The following is a 14757-nucleotide window of genomic DNA, read 5'->3' as shown; positions in this document are numbered from 1 at the left end:
AACAATAAGTGAATAATTTTCATGACTGGATACAAGACCTGGCAAATTCGGCGAAACTCCACCTTTGACATTGACACCACCTCAATCCCCAGTTGGACTTGTTTGGCCCAAGGGTAATTGGCGGGCCAAAGGCCATTGGCTGTTGGTCCTGAGAAAGCCCAGAGGCATCCGAGTGAAAGTGGGAACGCAACTGGCCTTGGCACACGCTAGCACGCCCTCATTTGGCCCGATAGTGTAAGTGCGGCTATTGAGAGCAAATGTACAGATCCAGGCACTTTTTTTTTTTTTTTTTTGTACAGTTCCGGCCAATTTTTCTAACCTTGCATACTCTGGACATGCAGTATGCACATGCACATGACATTTTTGCACTAATTAGTGGGTCCACAAGGTGGCAACACTCACAACTGAGCCATTGCTGTCACAAAAATGTGCTAGAAGAAGATGCAAGTGCCGCTAAACTTCAAGAGATGAAGTGAAATCAACAACAGTGGATGTGCAGGTCAAGAGCACGTGTGTGAGGAGATCAGGAGATACTATAACTCGAGTCTGAAGGAATATAAAGACATTTATGGGTCTAAACTCTTGAAGACAAATAGTCCAGTATCTCAAAGCAGTTGTAGCGCGCATGCGTCCAACCGCTTGTGTATGCACACACTGTCATATGACGTATACTTTGAAAGACTGAACGTTCAACTGTACGCAGATGCCAAGCATTCGCATCAAAACCGAAGTATAATTTGGGCTTTAGTTTCAGAAGTAATATTAAACTGTGCTCAAAGTCTACAATCAAAAGTCACAGATCTCAAGACCAAATGATCTGAGCTATGCTATCCACATACAATTTATAGCTAAATACTCTCACAGTATGTCAGCAATGGACTCATTCTGTCTATTTTCATTTGTCCTAATGAAACACAACGGAGAACTCCATCAATCAACTATACAAGAGCAACCTCTGAACAACTTTACTCCGGGAGCAGCTTCCCAAACCAAAACCTGAATCTTCAATATTATGAGGAGAACCATACAATCATCTACAATCACCAGCCCACATGAGATCACCTCTGAAACCTGTAGTTTCTCTTGCAGTCTCTAAATATGGCAGCGTTTCAAATCCTTGAGCTTAACAGCCACTCCTCAAACAAGCTCATGATGTAACAGGTGTCATGGTAACTGAGGACAGTCCGAGTGGAGGGTGATACGGGGTGACGACCACAATCAAACGAGTCTACTCTTTATAATCTTATTCTATGATCACATTTTCTGTCATATTGTCCAGTCTGTGATGAACTCATGGTCACTGAAATAAAGATTTAGCTGATATGCCACATTAACTTCAGATAGGGCTGTCACGATTATGACGATTAATCGTCATACAAATAGTCATGCTTTTGTCATTAAGAAGTCATTTATTCATATTTAACTTTTATATGTATATATAAAATATTTAACTTTTATTTATATATGATTTCCTTTATGGCTTTAAAAACATAATATTTACATTGAAAATAATATTTTAAATATCAAAATATTTCAAGTCTTGTCTTGGTCAATTTTGCATTTACACTGATGTTGATTGAACCCAGCCAACCGGAATAGCTATTATTATATTATATTATATTATATTATATTACATTATATTATATTATATTTAGGCTTTTGGAAAACATTTATCCATATAAATGATGCGATCTGAGGAGTGTTTAAACAGCGGTGAAACACTTTCTTATGATGACATTCATACAGCAGACAGAAATAGATTTGAAGTAATTTTGGAGCAGCAGAAATTGAAATAAACCTTGTGTAAATTGTCATGTGAACATTTAGCTTTGCACTAACCTAAAATGCTATTTCTAGCAATTTTACATGCACCTGTTACCAGGCGTGTAACCTGGTTACCCACAACACGATCATTTAATTAAAGTGAAACTGGAGCACTTTGCATTCACTAATTTCTTTGTTTATATTTCCGCTGCGGTGTGCTCAGGGAGGTCCGCAAAGTGCTCAGGGAGATCCCCGGTGCGCTCAGGGAGGGGGCAGGTGTGCTCAGGGAGGGCCGCGGTGTGCTAAGGGAGGTCCGTGGTGTGCTCAGTGGCCGCGGTGCGCTCAGGGAGGTCTGCGATGTGCTCAGAGAATGCCGCGGTACACTCAGGGAGGTCTGCGATGTGCTCAGGGATGTCCGCGGTGCGCTCAGTATGGTCCCTGCGCTCAGTAGTCCATGGTCCGCTCAGTAGTCCGCGGTGCACTCAGTAGGCTGCGGTGTGCTCAGGGAGGTCCGTATTGTGCTCAGGGAGGTCCGCGGAGTGCTCAGTAGTCCGTGGTGTGCTCAGAGAGGTCTGCGTGCACTCAGGGAGGTCCGTGGTGCGCTCAGTAGTCCGCGGTGCGCTCAGGGAGGTCCGTGGTGCGCTCAGTAGTTTGCGGTGCGCTCAGGGAGGTCCGCAGTGCGCTCAGTAGTCTGCGGTGCGCTCAGGGAGGTCTGCAGTGCGCTCAGTGGTCCGCAGTATGCTCAGTGAGGCGGTCAAAGTTCAATTGAATGAGACACTCAAATTTGCCATTCATTCCCTTATTTTGACAGTAAAATGTGATTGGAATTTAAAGTGCACAATAACCGTGGTTATCTTTAATAATCGTGGTTAGATCAAATAATCATGATCAGATAATTATTTAATAATTGCGATAGGCCTAACTTCATGCCATTTTGTGAGCACTCCAAGAAGTCATGTTCATACCGAGTATTTTTGTCTTGTTTTGCAGTAAAAATATCTAAACATTCTTAAAACAAGATACATGTACTTCAGAAGCTAATAAAATATTAATTGAATATTGAAAAATAAATTGTGTGATCATGCTTATAACAAGAAAGAGTCAGTAGAGACAGAAAGCCAGTGAGGTAAGAAAGTAAACTTTATTCCTATATATTAAAACAAGTCTTGTTATATATTATATTTGACTTAGTTTTTTTTGGTCAGTGAGGTAAGAGAAGTAAAATTGCAGTATTTCAATATATTCTCTGAAAACAAATGTAATTATCTTGTTTTAAGGGTGTTTTTACTGAAAAACAAGGCAAAATGCTGAATAAGAAAATTCTTTTTTGCTCTGTTGGATTTATCAGGAAATTAAAAATGCACAAAAATATATTTAAAGCAGGCAACGCACAGGTAAAGGTGTGTGAAATGTCACAGGAGACACATTATTCCAATGAGACATTGTAAAAAATCATCTATAAGAATTGAAAGAGCTGATACCTGTTTAGCTGAATCTAGGAGTGCAGTATCCCCATCCAGAGATCTTCATAGTGTATACACTGCTGCAGACTGTTCAGACTGTTTTGTTTGCTTACCAATGTATGTTCCCAAAGTGGTGCACCAAACAATGGGCTCATACCCAACAGCCAATCACAGCAGGCAGAATGAACTCACCTAGGTAATGGACTCATCCATTCCTCTAACCAGAGGGGGAGCTTATAGTCTTACTCTGACATCAGGCCAAAAATGTACATTTGAAATCTCATGATAGGTGCTATAGAGTCAGAATTTATCAAACAACAATATGCACATATTCAGCACACATCTTTTGCAATTAACGTCAACATGACATTGAAACTTCTTACTACACATTCTTGGTCTTAAAGGGGTCATGAAATGCTCTTTTTTTACTGTTGTATTATCTTCCCTGAGGTTCACTGATAATGTTAGTAACTTCGCATTAAAACAGTCATAGTTTAGTAATATATGATAATTTTCCACCTTGTCTCTGACCCTCTGTCTGACAGACTCAGTTTTGGTCTTAGCGCCTCCTTAAAACTTCAACGTAAATGCCCACTGTTATGGTTGGCAAACATCGCGCAGCCCCTCGAATAGAGACATTTTTAAAACTCAGAAGAGAATGAACAAGCACCACAATATTATAAAACTATATTTCAGGGTTTTCATATAATGCACGTCCAACACATTGCATCTGAATAAATTAAACTGTTCATCTCAAGCACAACTGTTAACATTCGCATCAAAAGCAATAAAGCCCATTATAATCAATGATGATGTCTACCATGGAAGCGTCCATTGCTGTGCATCGCATTGCGCAGACAGTATGTCCCGTTCCATTTTGCGCTGCCCGTGCTGGCGCTACTACTGCCAACACCACAAAAAACGTCTTTGAAAGTCTGTGTCGTCGCACCCGGTGTAGACAGTCTCAAGCCGCTGTGTCACGTCAACAGACGCGCCCGGTGTAAAAATTACATTTGAAATATTCATGAATGGAACTGTATTGCATCGGGTCCAAGTGTTTTATCTGCCAATCCTTCAGTTCCTTTGGAGATCTTGAATTGTATCATGACTGGTTCACATTAATATGAGCCGAAAATGCAGTCCATGCTGAAATACACTGAAGACACATCCACATCCAGGATATGCATCTAAACAATCAAAGACATCCATCTAGTGCAGGTTTCCATATGGCAACAATCAAAAATAGCGCAGATGGGCAAAAGAATGCATCCATGATGCGTTTGTGCTCAAAACAACAATAAGCAACAGCTGAATGAAACCGAATGGCTTCTCCTTTTCAGAGTTGTAACTTGACACCGCATCTTTATAAAGCAGCCCGAGAGCGGTATCAAGCGCTTGAAGACATCTGTCTGTGCATGTTTATTTATAAAAATAATTGAATTAGTCCAGATGGATCCCCTTTGGTGTTCAGGCATACTTAGGCTACAGTAGGCCTTGTTTGGTCTTCTCTCGGTTTATAAACTGATGCAACAGTGGGCGGGGCCAATGGTGCGATGATATAAATGTAGCCATTGAGATTTATCCCATGATTCAATGTCGTGGATGTAGAGAACGAGGCATTTTTTTTGCAGCTAGGTTTAAATAAATGCTTTTATTGCATTGGGGATTAAGTTTGAGTTCTGAAATGTACAGTATGTTTATATAGTAGAAAGACAACTTATATGTCAAAGCATCAAGGGAAATTGTATTCCTCATGCATGAGTGAAATCAGCAATGCAAAATAATTTTTCTTAAACATTCTTTTTAGTCTCGTTTTCCAATAAAAAAATATCTTAGCATCCTTAAAACATGACACATTTACATGAGAAGGCAAATTGTGTAAGATTTTAAGATGTTTTCAAAAGAACATTTTCTGAATTGGGTTTTTTTTCTTACACGATTATTGACAAAGTTTTGCTTGTCAAGAACATTAAGCGAGTTTTAAAGGAATATTCCGGGTTCAATACAAGTTAATCGCAGTCAACAGCATTTGTGGTGTAATGTTGATTACTACAAAAAAATTATTTAAACACGTCCGTCCTTATCAACAATCGAGGTTGCAGCGAGATAATTGCAATGGAAGTCAATGGGGTTTAAAGACAGAAATGTGGAGCTTATAATTGTATAAAAGCACTTACATTCATTCTTCTGTTAAAACTTGTGTATTATTTGACCTGTAAAGCTGTTTAAATAGTCATTTCTACAGTCATTTTAGGGTTTTGGGGTTTGTTAACATTACAATATCATGGGAACTTTACAGAGAAAAGGTTAGTAAGCAATTTTATCACATTAAAATCATGTTTATACACATATTGTTTATTTCTTGTGTCTATTGTTTTGAAATAAGAGTATTTTAAGGTTTATGGATTAACCTCATTCACTTCCATTGTAAGTGCATTCATAAAGTATTCAGACCCCTTAATTCTTTCAATTTTTATAGTTGCAGCCTTATGCTAAAATTGTTTAAATTATTAAATTAAGGAAAAACTGAAATATCACATTGACATAAGTATTAACACCCTTAACTCGTTACTTAGTCGAAGCACCTTAGGTTGCGATTACAGCCTCGAGTCTTTTTGGGTATTGTGGCAGCGGGGGCGTGGTCAAGCGCCCGTCCGGGAGAGAGAAGCGGTAAGGGCGCTCACACCTGGGCCAAATTATGACTAACACCTGTCTCTAATTGCAGTAGAGCGAGGAGAGCGGTTAAAAAGCCAGCAGCCTCAGAGCAGAGTGAAGACGACCGTGCAAGCCAACCCAGTGCGCTTGTGTCTTTGTGTAAACTACTGTGTAAATTATTGTGAGACATACGGCAATTAAAGCCTTACCTTTTTTTGTTGAAACCTTCGTTTCCTGTCCTGCTTCCGTGAGAGTTCCACACTGGTGCGAAACCGGGAGAATTAATAATGGAACAGAGTAAGCCCCATAGAGTCCTCCCAGCTGGCTGAAGTCCTCCAGTCCCTCGCGACACTCCACCAGAGCCACCAACAATCCCTGCTTGAGCTCCGGCAAGACCAGGATCGCCGTTTTTTGAAATCATGCGGGCTCAGGCAGAGGACCGGCACGCCATCCGGAGCCTCCTCAGCCAGGAGGCAGCTCCAGCCGCAGCCGCGACCACGGACACCAGCGCCACATTGCCCCCACCAGCGTTACAGAAGATGGGGCCGGCGGACGACCAGAGGCCTTCATCGACCTCTTCGAGAGGGCGGCGGAGATTTGGGGGTGGCCCCAAGACCAGTGGGCAGCCCGGTTAGTCCCTCTCCTGTCCGGGAAGCACAACTTCGCGGCCCAACAACTGCCGGCAACCAGCCTCCTGGCTTACGACGACCTGCGAAAAGCCATCCTGCAACGGGTTGGTCGGTCCCCAGAAGAAAGTCGCCAACTCTTCCGGGCCTTAAAACTTGAGGAATCCGACCGCCCGTTTGCGTTAAGCCCAGCGGCTCCGTGATGCGTGTCGGAGGTGGCTGCTTGCTGCGGGACAGCGGCGTCGAGGAGCTCGTCGACCAGGTGGTACTGGAGCAGTTTGTCCAGCGTTTGCCCGGAAGACGGCCGAGTGGGTCCAGTGCCACCGCCCGGCGTCGCTGGAGGAAGCCGTCCGGCTCATGAGGAGGACCACATGGCGGCGATTCCTAGGGCGGATGCGCCCTCTCTGTCTGTCTCCCTTCCCCTGTGTCTTCCCCTGTTTTTTTCCCTCCCCTCTTCCCTCTCGCTCTGCTCTCTCCCCAGGGTCCGTTCCTGCCCCCCGCAGGCATGGAGCGTTCAGCGCCCAGCTCCCCGGTCTTGGGAACACCCACCAAGCCCTTCTCCATCCTTCAGCCGCTCTCCTCCTCAGGTGGGAGCCCGCCAGCTGCGGTGCGGCCGCAGCGTCTGGGCGGTCTGCTGGAGGTCGCGGGGACCCGGACCACTTCGGGATCAGTGTCCGCTGATGGAAATAGAGGCGGTGGTGCGGGTCTCCGATGTTCCACAGACTGCCCCGATCGAGCTGGAGCGTGTCGGTTCGGTAAGAATCCAGGGGTACATACCAAGCTTTGTTGGATACCGGCTGTAACCAGACCACCATCCACCAGCGCTTGGTTCAACCCGGGCTTTGGGCTCAGCTAAACTGGTGAGGGTAAGGTGTGTACGGGGATATTCACAAATATCCCGTGGTGACTCTGGCGATCAAATTCAGGGAGAAAAACATAGTGTAGAGGCAGCGGTTAGTCCCGCCTCACCCATCCGCTAATTTTGGAGTGCGGATTGGCGAATTTTAGAAAGTTATTGGAGGGAGTTTGTGCGGATGGGTCCTGCTTGAAAGTGAAGGGGTGTGTGATGTCGCGATGCTTTGGCGGGAGGCGGAGCCAGGGCCGTCCTCGACTGCTCGAGTGGCGTGGGAAGGGGCGAGGTGGGCGCCCCTCCTCTCGGGAATTCCGGAGAGGACTTCCCTTGGAGCAGTCGCGGGATGATACCCTTAAGCACGCCTTTGACCAAGTGAGAGTAATCGATGGTCAACAACTCCGGCCGGTGTCGCCGTCTCATATCCGTATTTTTAGCTGATCAAGGATCGACTTATACAGGGTGGCGCAGGGCGCCCAAACAAAAGAGGAAGTAACACAATTATTGATTCCACGGAGCCGTCGGAAATGGTTTTCCAGGCGGCTCACTATAATCCTATGGCCGGTCACCTAGGGGAGCGAAAAACACTTCTCCGTCTAATAGCCCGTTTCTATTGGCGGGCATTGGCGGTGGCGTCCGCAGGTGGTGTCGCGGCGTGCGCGAATGTCAGCTGGTAAACCCACCGGCCACCCCAAAAGCGCCTTTGCCCTCTACCATTAGTTGAGGTCCCCTTCGAAAGAATTGGGATGGACCTCGTCGGGCCATTAGAGCGGTCAGCACGCGGACATAAGCCGTGTTAGTCCTAGTGGATTACGCGACGCGATATCCGGAAGCAGTGCCTCTGAGCAACATCTCCGCGCGTAGTGTTGCAGGGGCACTCTTCAAGATAATCTCCGGTGGGGATTCGAAAGAAATCCTCACCGATCAAGGCACAACTTTTATGTCACGGACACTCGCGAACTTTACGAGCTCTTGGGCATTAAATCGATTCAGCACTAGCGTTTACCATCCTCAGACAGATGGCCTAGTGGAACGGTTTAATAAAACGCTCAAGAACATGATTCAGTAAATTCGTGCACGATGACGCTAGAAATTGGGATAAGTGGCTAGACCCCCTGTTGTTTGCGGTACGAGAGGTCCCGCAAGCCTCCACCGGGTTCTCCCCGTTTGAGCTGCTGTACGGGCGACGCCCCCGCGGTGTCCTCGATGTCATCCGCGAAGCATGGGAGGAGGGACCTTCTAACAGTTGTAAGGCGGGTGCCAGTGAGTCTGGGCTACTCCTCGAGAAAACAAAAGGCTCTCATGAGAATTAACATCTGAACTCTCTCTCGCAGATGTAACAGCAACATCCGAGATGCAACATACTGTGCAGCTAACACCTCCCTTCTAAAGTATCTTCATCTTACTCCTCCTCCTCACTTAAAGCTCACTAAAAACCTATGCAATGTGAAGTGTGTACAAAAAGTAACTATAACATGTTTGGTATCATTTAAAGTCTCTCAGTGCGCCTGGTAAACTGGTCTCATCCTCCCAGCCATAATGAAAAGCTAAAAGAAGTTATAAAATATGTGAAATGTGGTGTGCCCCTTAAAGGTGTGCCCTCCCCAGATCCTCCATACCTCCTGTATGTTAATCTACAGGAACCCCCTCAACAGGGGACCAAAATCTAATTATAATGACAGACACCACCATTTGGTAAGCATGTTGAATTATCTGGGTATTTAAGGAGAGGCGACACATTGCTCAGGGCTCTCTGTAATCAGAGCGATCCCAAACAGTTTACTGTTTGTAGTTTATTTCAGGTGATTGCAATTCAGTATTTCTTATGTTTTGATAAAATGTCTAACTTTGACTTATCAATGTCTAATTGGAATTGAGGAATTGATTATGTTACCTGGTCAATAAATTGTCAACATTTGATTTTATTCTGACTGACTCTGACATTGTGTTTCCCAAACAGATTAAACGATTCGTATGTTACCGCAAGTCTGCGTCAGATTAGTGACGACTAATATTTGGCATCGATTCAAGTGTACTTGGTTTGCAAAGACAAAAGGGAATTTCCGTTTAGAACAGCAAACGCTGCTTGACCAATCTAAATCTGGTGTCTTACCTCTGTTTTAATTTGATGTTTCTCCAGATAAGTGTGCGTGGGAAACCACGCATGGCCAATCAAAGCTATTATAAGAGAAGTTATGTTGGTCAACTTACATCTGTAATAGTGGCCGTGACCTCTACTGAAGAAAACGTTAAGTTACATTCAAGTGTATGCAATTCCATGGGGCTATACTGAAGTATCTTTGATTGTGTATACGTGAACGTGACCGATCTCAGGTATATAGCAATTACCTCTGTTTGATGATCCAATACTGGCCGCTTGTGATCGTGAGACCCGCGGTGTAGAGAAAACACGCGAGGACCTCAAAGCGACATAGTTTCTTAATCTAAGCGGGTAAAATATAATTAAAGAGTTAAAGGAATAATCAAACATTCGCTCACTTTTAATGATACTCAGATATCATTAAAAACCTTTTTCATTTATGGAGTCAGATGAAATAACGAGATAATACATAAGAGAAAATGTATTTCATTTAATATTGTTGTGTTAGCGTACAAGAAAGACTGTAGCACGCAGAGACCTTCACCCGTATTATTGGAGACCGTCATTGGACCGATAAACGGGCTTACAAAGTGGTGACAGCCCTTCCGTGATCTCGCAACCAGGCGAGCAACGTCTTTCCAGCGCAACATTCAACTTGATCCCTGCCGGGACATGAGGTTTGACCTTCTCACCTATCTCCAGCTGCTGTGGTAAGTCAATCTTTATTTGCCTTTTAGAAGTGTTGAGGGAGATTGTTTACACCTCACATTTATTAAGACCGGAACCGAAAACTCCGGTGGGCATAAGAATTAGACTGGAAACATGTCTTTCCAGGAAAGCACAGCAGCGGTATAGGCGGGAAATTATGGATATTTTAGGTGTGCAATTAAAAAACCTCCTTGTTAGGTTAAGCGACAAGGGACTAAAATTAAAGTGGAGCAACAACGAATTAATATCCTGGTATTCTGCTGAGGGTGCGAAATTGAAATCAAAATCAAAATACAATAACATTCCGCTGCAATTGTTTATTTGCTTACGTCGTAACGACCTCGAGACCATAACCGAGAACGAGCGAACAATAGCAAATATCAAAGAAATCGAAAGATTGCGATCTGACGAATTGCAAAAGTTAAGAGCACAAGTCGAAGCCTTCACGTCACGAGCAACAGGGGTGGGCTAGACAACGCGAAGAAATGGCAAAAACAATTGATCAAATTCAAAGAAAACTTAAAACCGGCAGGAATTACATATCTGCTCTCGAAGATTGCTGCGATAAATCCGGGTTTCCAGTAGCTGCAGTTAAGCGAGCAGCACTGGATAAAACCTTTGAGCTAGAGACTCAAAATGATGATGATGACAATGCGGCGTTAGGAGACAGGCCACAGAGAGAAACTTCGTAACCGAGCTCTTGTGAACCTGCGGCCTGAAGAACCAAACCTCGCGAAGCCCAGTAAAGACTTCGAACAAAATCGAATGACTTGCCAAAGAAATCAGTTAATGTCGCTGTGCTTAAAACCATGGCCGTAGCGGATGATGAAATCACAACAATCAGCCGCCCGTTAACATCGCGAAGAATGCTCTAGACATAAACAAGTCGTAGGAATTATGCCGAGAAAAGGGCCGTTTCAACCCTACTGGGAAGCATTGATGTTACAGGCCACGGTGTACAAATTAGAAACTAGAGATGTTTGGCAAATAGCTCTCTTCACAATTCCTGAGGAGCTCAGACCAAAACTAACCACAGAGATGAAATCTGGCAACATTATGAACCGAGACAATAACGAAACCGACGAAATGATCTCTGAGCGTCTAAAACAGGCATTATTAGACATGAGGGGACCGACACATGCAGATTGGAGAAAAATATTTGAAATCAAACAAGCCAGTAATGAGTCATTTGAAACGTACGCTGAGCGGTTATGGGTAACATACAAAGAACACTCAGGCCTAGAAAATGCAAACCGTGACCATGGCGCATTACTACAGCTTGTTAAGAAAAATGCCAGCATCCCAGTTCAAGCGGCTTTATCAATGGTGTCGACCCGGCCGAACACACGTTCAGATCAATAGTAGACTGGGGTTCAAGAATAGAAAGCAGGTGGAGATCAAAACCCCGTAGTGTTGCGTCTGCAAAATGGTTAACAGAAGGAAAGGCCCAGAGAAACTTAACCAAAGATCTCAGAGCAAAATGCAATGCCATTATTGCAAAAAGTGTAACCATCTCATAAGAGATTGCCAAAAAAGAAAGAGATTTGAGAAAACAAGCAAAACATTGCCAAAAAACGCCCTATAGCGACCTGTTGAAACTATTCACAAATTTCTTCACAGAGTTTAAAAAACAAAACTGCCAAAAGAGCGTGGCCCACAGCATAAGCGGAATAATGGAAAATACCATCACCAATATGGATATGTGGCCTCCATCCCCATAAGGAGATGAATGGCAGCCTGACAGGCTGATTGTTCCTGCTGAGAGTGCGGTTCAGACTATTCCTATTAACTCAAAACAGTACCAACAAGAACTGTGGAGCTCTGATGGAGAGCTGACACCGCACCTGCAGCAGGACCAACTAGTCAAGGTCACTGAAGGCATGATTTATGACGATAAATACATGGTTCAGAAGCCCTCCAGAAACCAGTGATAAAATCAGTTTAATTTATACTATTTTAATATAATATAGTTGTATTATAATCACATTATAATATGCATTATATTATAATGGCCATGCATGGCCACAGGCGAGGAAAGGTTATGCATGGCATTGCAGATGTATATTAGACATGTATATTTGTAGTGACACTGCAAACCGAACAACCTTACCGGCCCTGAAAATTCTTGTGATTTGAATTTCATTGGTTCTCTTCTCAGTGCCAAGAGGGAGGAGTATCACGGTCGATTGTTTGCTGTGCACCAATGCAGTGGCACATGATAATGAACCAAATCATCTCTAGCTGAGAAGCACCAATTGAATTTAAAATCTGATCAGGGAACCATTCCACTGGATAGACAATGAAAAAATTTGTGTAAAATGCTAAACATCAGGCAAAATTTCATAACCCTAACAGACCACCAAGATCATAGGTCATAGATGATCAAGCGTGTGAATAGCATCCTTAAAAATGCTAAGCAGAAGACACATCACCAAAATGTGAATTGATTCTTTGACCACAGAGCTGTGTTGGGAGCAATAAAACAAAGCTCAGAAAGTTCCCCAGCAGAACTGGGGCTTATATTGCTCACAACAGCAGACTGTACAGACTCAACTGTGAGAACAGCTTAAGGTGCTTCACACTCCAAACTGCACTAAAATATCAGCAGTAATTCAGATCTCACCAAAGATGCTCAGTCTAATTTGATCTTTGAAATAAAATTTGCATTGGACATTGCAATGGTACATGTTTCTCCCCTGATGGCACAAACCATACATTATGAGACTAAAGCTGTCTGTAACAGTTTGGCTTTGACCATCGGAGGAAAATAAAGTACCACATGTCTAAATGCAAATTAATTAAAGATTCAACATTAACTGTTTTCTCTTTCTGTAGTTGTTCATATTTCAGGTTACAATGTCGTGAGGGACAGATGAAAAAGAATTCTGATCCCCGGCCTCAAGCCAGGACATCAATTTGGCCATGCTGGAGATGGGTCGCAAGCAAATCTAACAGGCCATTCACACCTCACAGCTCCACAAAAACAAAAATATCTGTACGGCCTCCGGTTTAGCACGGAACCAAAAATTATACAACACCAATTGCTCTAGATCAGGTTCCACCCATCTCCTAAACATACAGAGCACCCACTTTTATTACGACACATCATGGAACAAAATAATGGCCAAGATTCTGAAGATACTAATCCACTGAAGATCTGGCCCGCCTCTCACATACACATAGCCTCTCACACATAGGATATTACAAACCTGTTTCCATAAAACAGGCACTATTTACAACTTTCCTTTTAAATACTGTAATATACATGGGACATGTGCATGGCTACAGTCACACATCGATGATTTAATTACTAATTGCAAGCAACAAAATTTCAACATTTCCACGTACGTATAAATCAAACCAATTGATTGTTGTTGGAATGGTTGCAAACCAGAAGAGCCCCTGGTTTCCAACGCATTGCTAATAACAATATAAAAATAAAATAAGTTGGCGATATGAAATGCAGAGGCTTCTATCGATCCACTTCACATTTTGAAAATAGACATGTATCATCGATTGTGACTTAGCCACCAAATCACACACATTAGATCATTTTGAATTAACACTGTTATTATTATTATATATGTCTGTAACTGTGATTCTAAAATCATAAATTAGTATTATAACTATATGTTTAATGATGCCTGCCACTGATGGAAATACTAGTTATACTGACTTTGTGGTATGTTTCCTTTAATTTAGTATCCACTGTAATATGGTATATTGATGATACATGTTCTAATTGCCTTGAACTCTGTGCCACCTTTCCTTTAATTAATTCAGATTAATTAGTCCCCTTTGCATTTTAAATACACACTTGAGACCTGGATTACCACTCGCACTGGTGACATTGATTCATTGTTTGTCTTTTCATCATGTATTACTCAACCTTTTATTGTGTCAGTTAAGTTCTTCAGAGTTTCATCTTTACATGGTCATTTAAGAAGCTGTTCAGGTGTATATGCATTGCCAGGAGAACTCCTTCACCTAATTGAGGTCTGCCCAGAAGACCACCAATGGAGGTGGCAGAGAATTCTTCAAAGAGTCAGATCATCATTAAAGGTACAACCAGAAGCAGATGTTTCTCCATGATGGAATGACATGTCCACTGAACAAGCCACAAATGCCTTGATGGACTCTATGAACTGAACACATGTGCTAACCTCAACCAGACACTGTGTTGCGACTTCAGATGCCTCATCAGGTCTATCAACAGACATGGCACTTGCTCTCAGCCCCTTACAGCTGCCCACCTTACAAAGACTGAAGTGACACCGCAGGAAACCCTGTGTGTGGCCCACGGTGCCAAGCAGGGAAAACTGTAAGGCGGGTGCCAGTGAGTCTGGGCTACTCCTCGAGAAAACAAAAGGCTCTCATGAGAATTAACATCTGAACTCTCTCTGCTAGATGTAACAGCAACATCCGAGATGCAACATACTGTGCAGCTAACACCTCCCTTCTAAAGTATCTTCATCTTACTCCTCCTCCTCACTTAAAGCTCACTAAAACCTATGCAATGTGAAGTGTGTACAAAAAGTAACTATAACATGTTTGGTATCATTTAAAGTCTCTCAGTGCGCCTGGTAAACT

The sequence above is a fragment of the Xyrauchen texanus genome, chromosome 32 (assembly GCF_025860055.1).
Source record: "Xyrauchen texanus isolate HMW12.3.18 chromosome 32, RBS_HiC_50CHRs, whole genome shotgun sequence".
Taxonomy (NCBI): Eukaryota; Metazoa; Chordata; class Actinopteri; order Cypriniformes; family Catostomidae; genus Xyrauchen; species Xyrauchen texanus.
Note: the sequence above shows the minus strand (reverse complement) of the source record.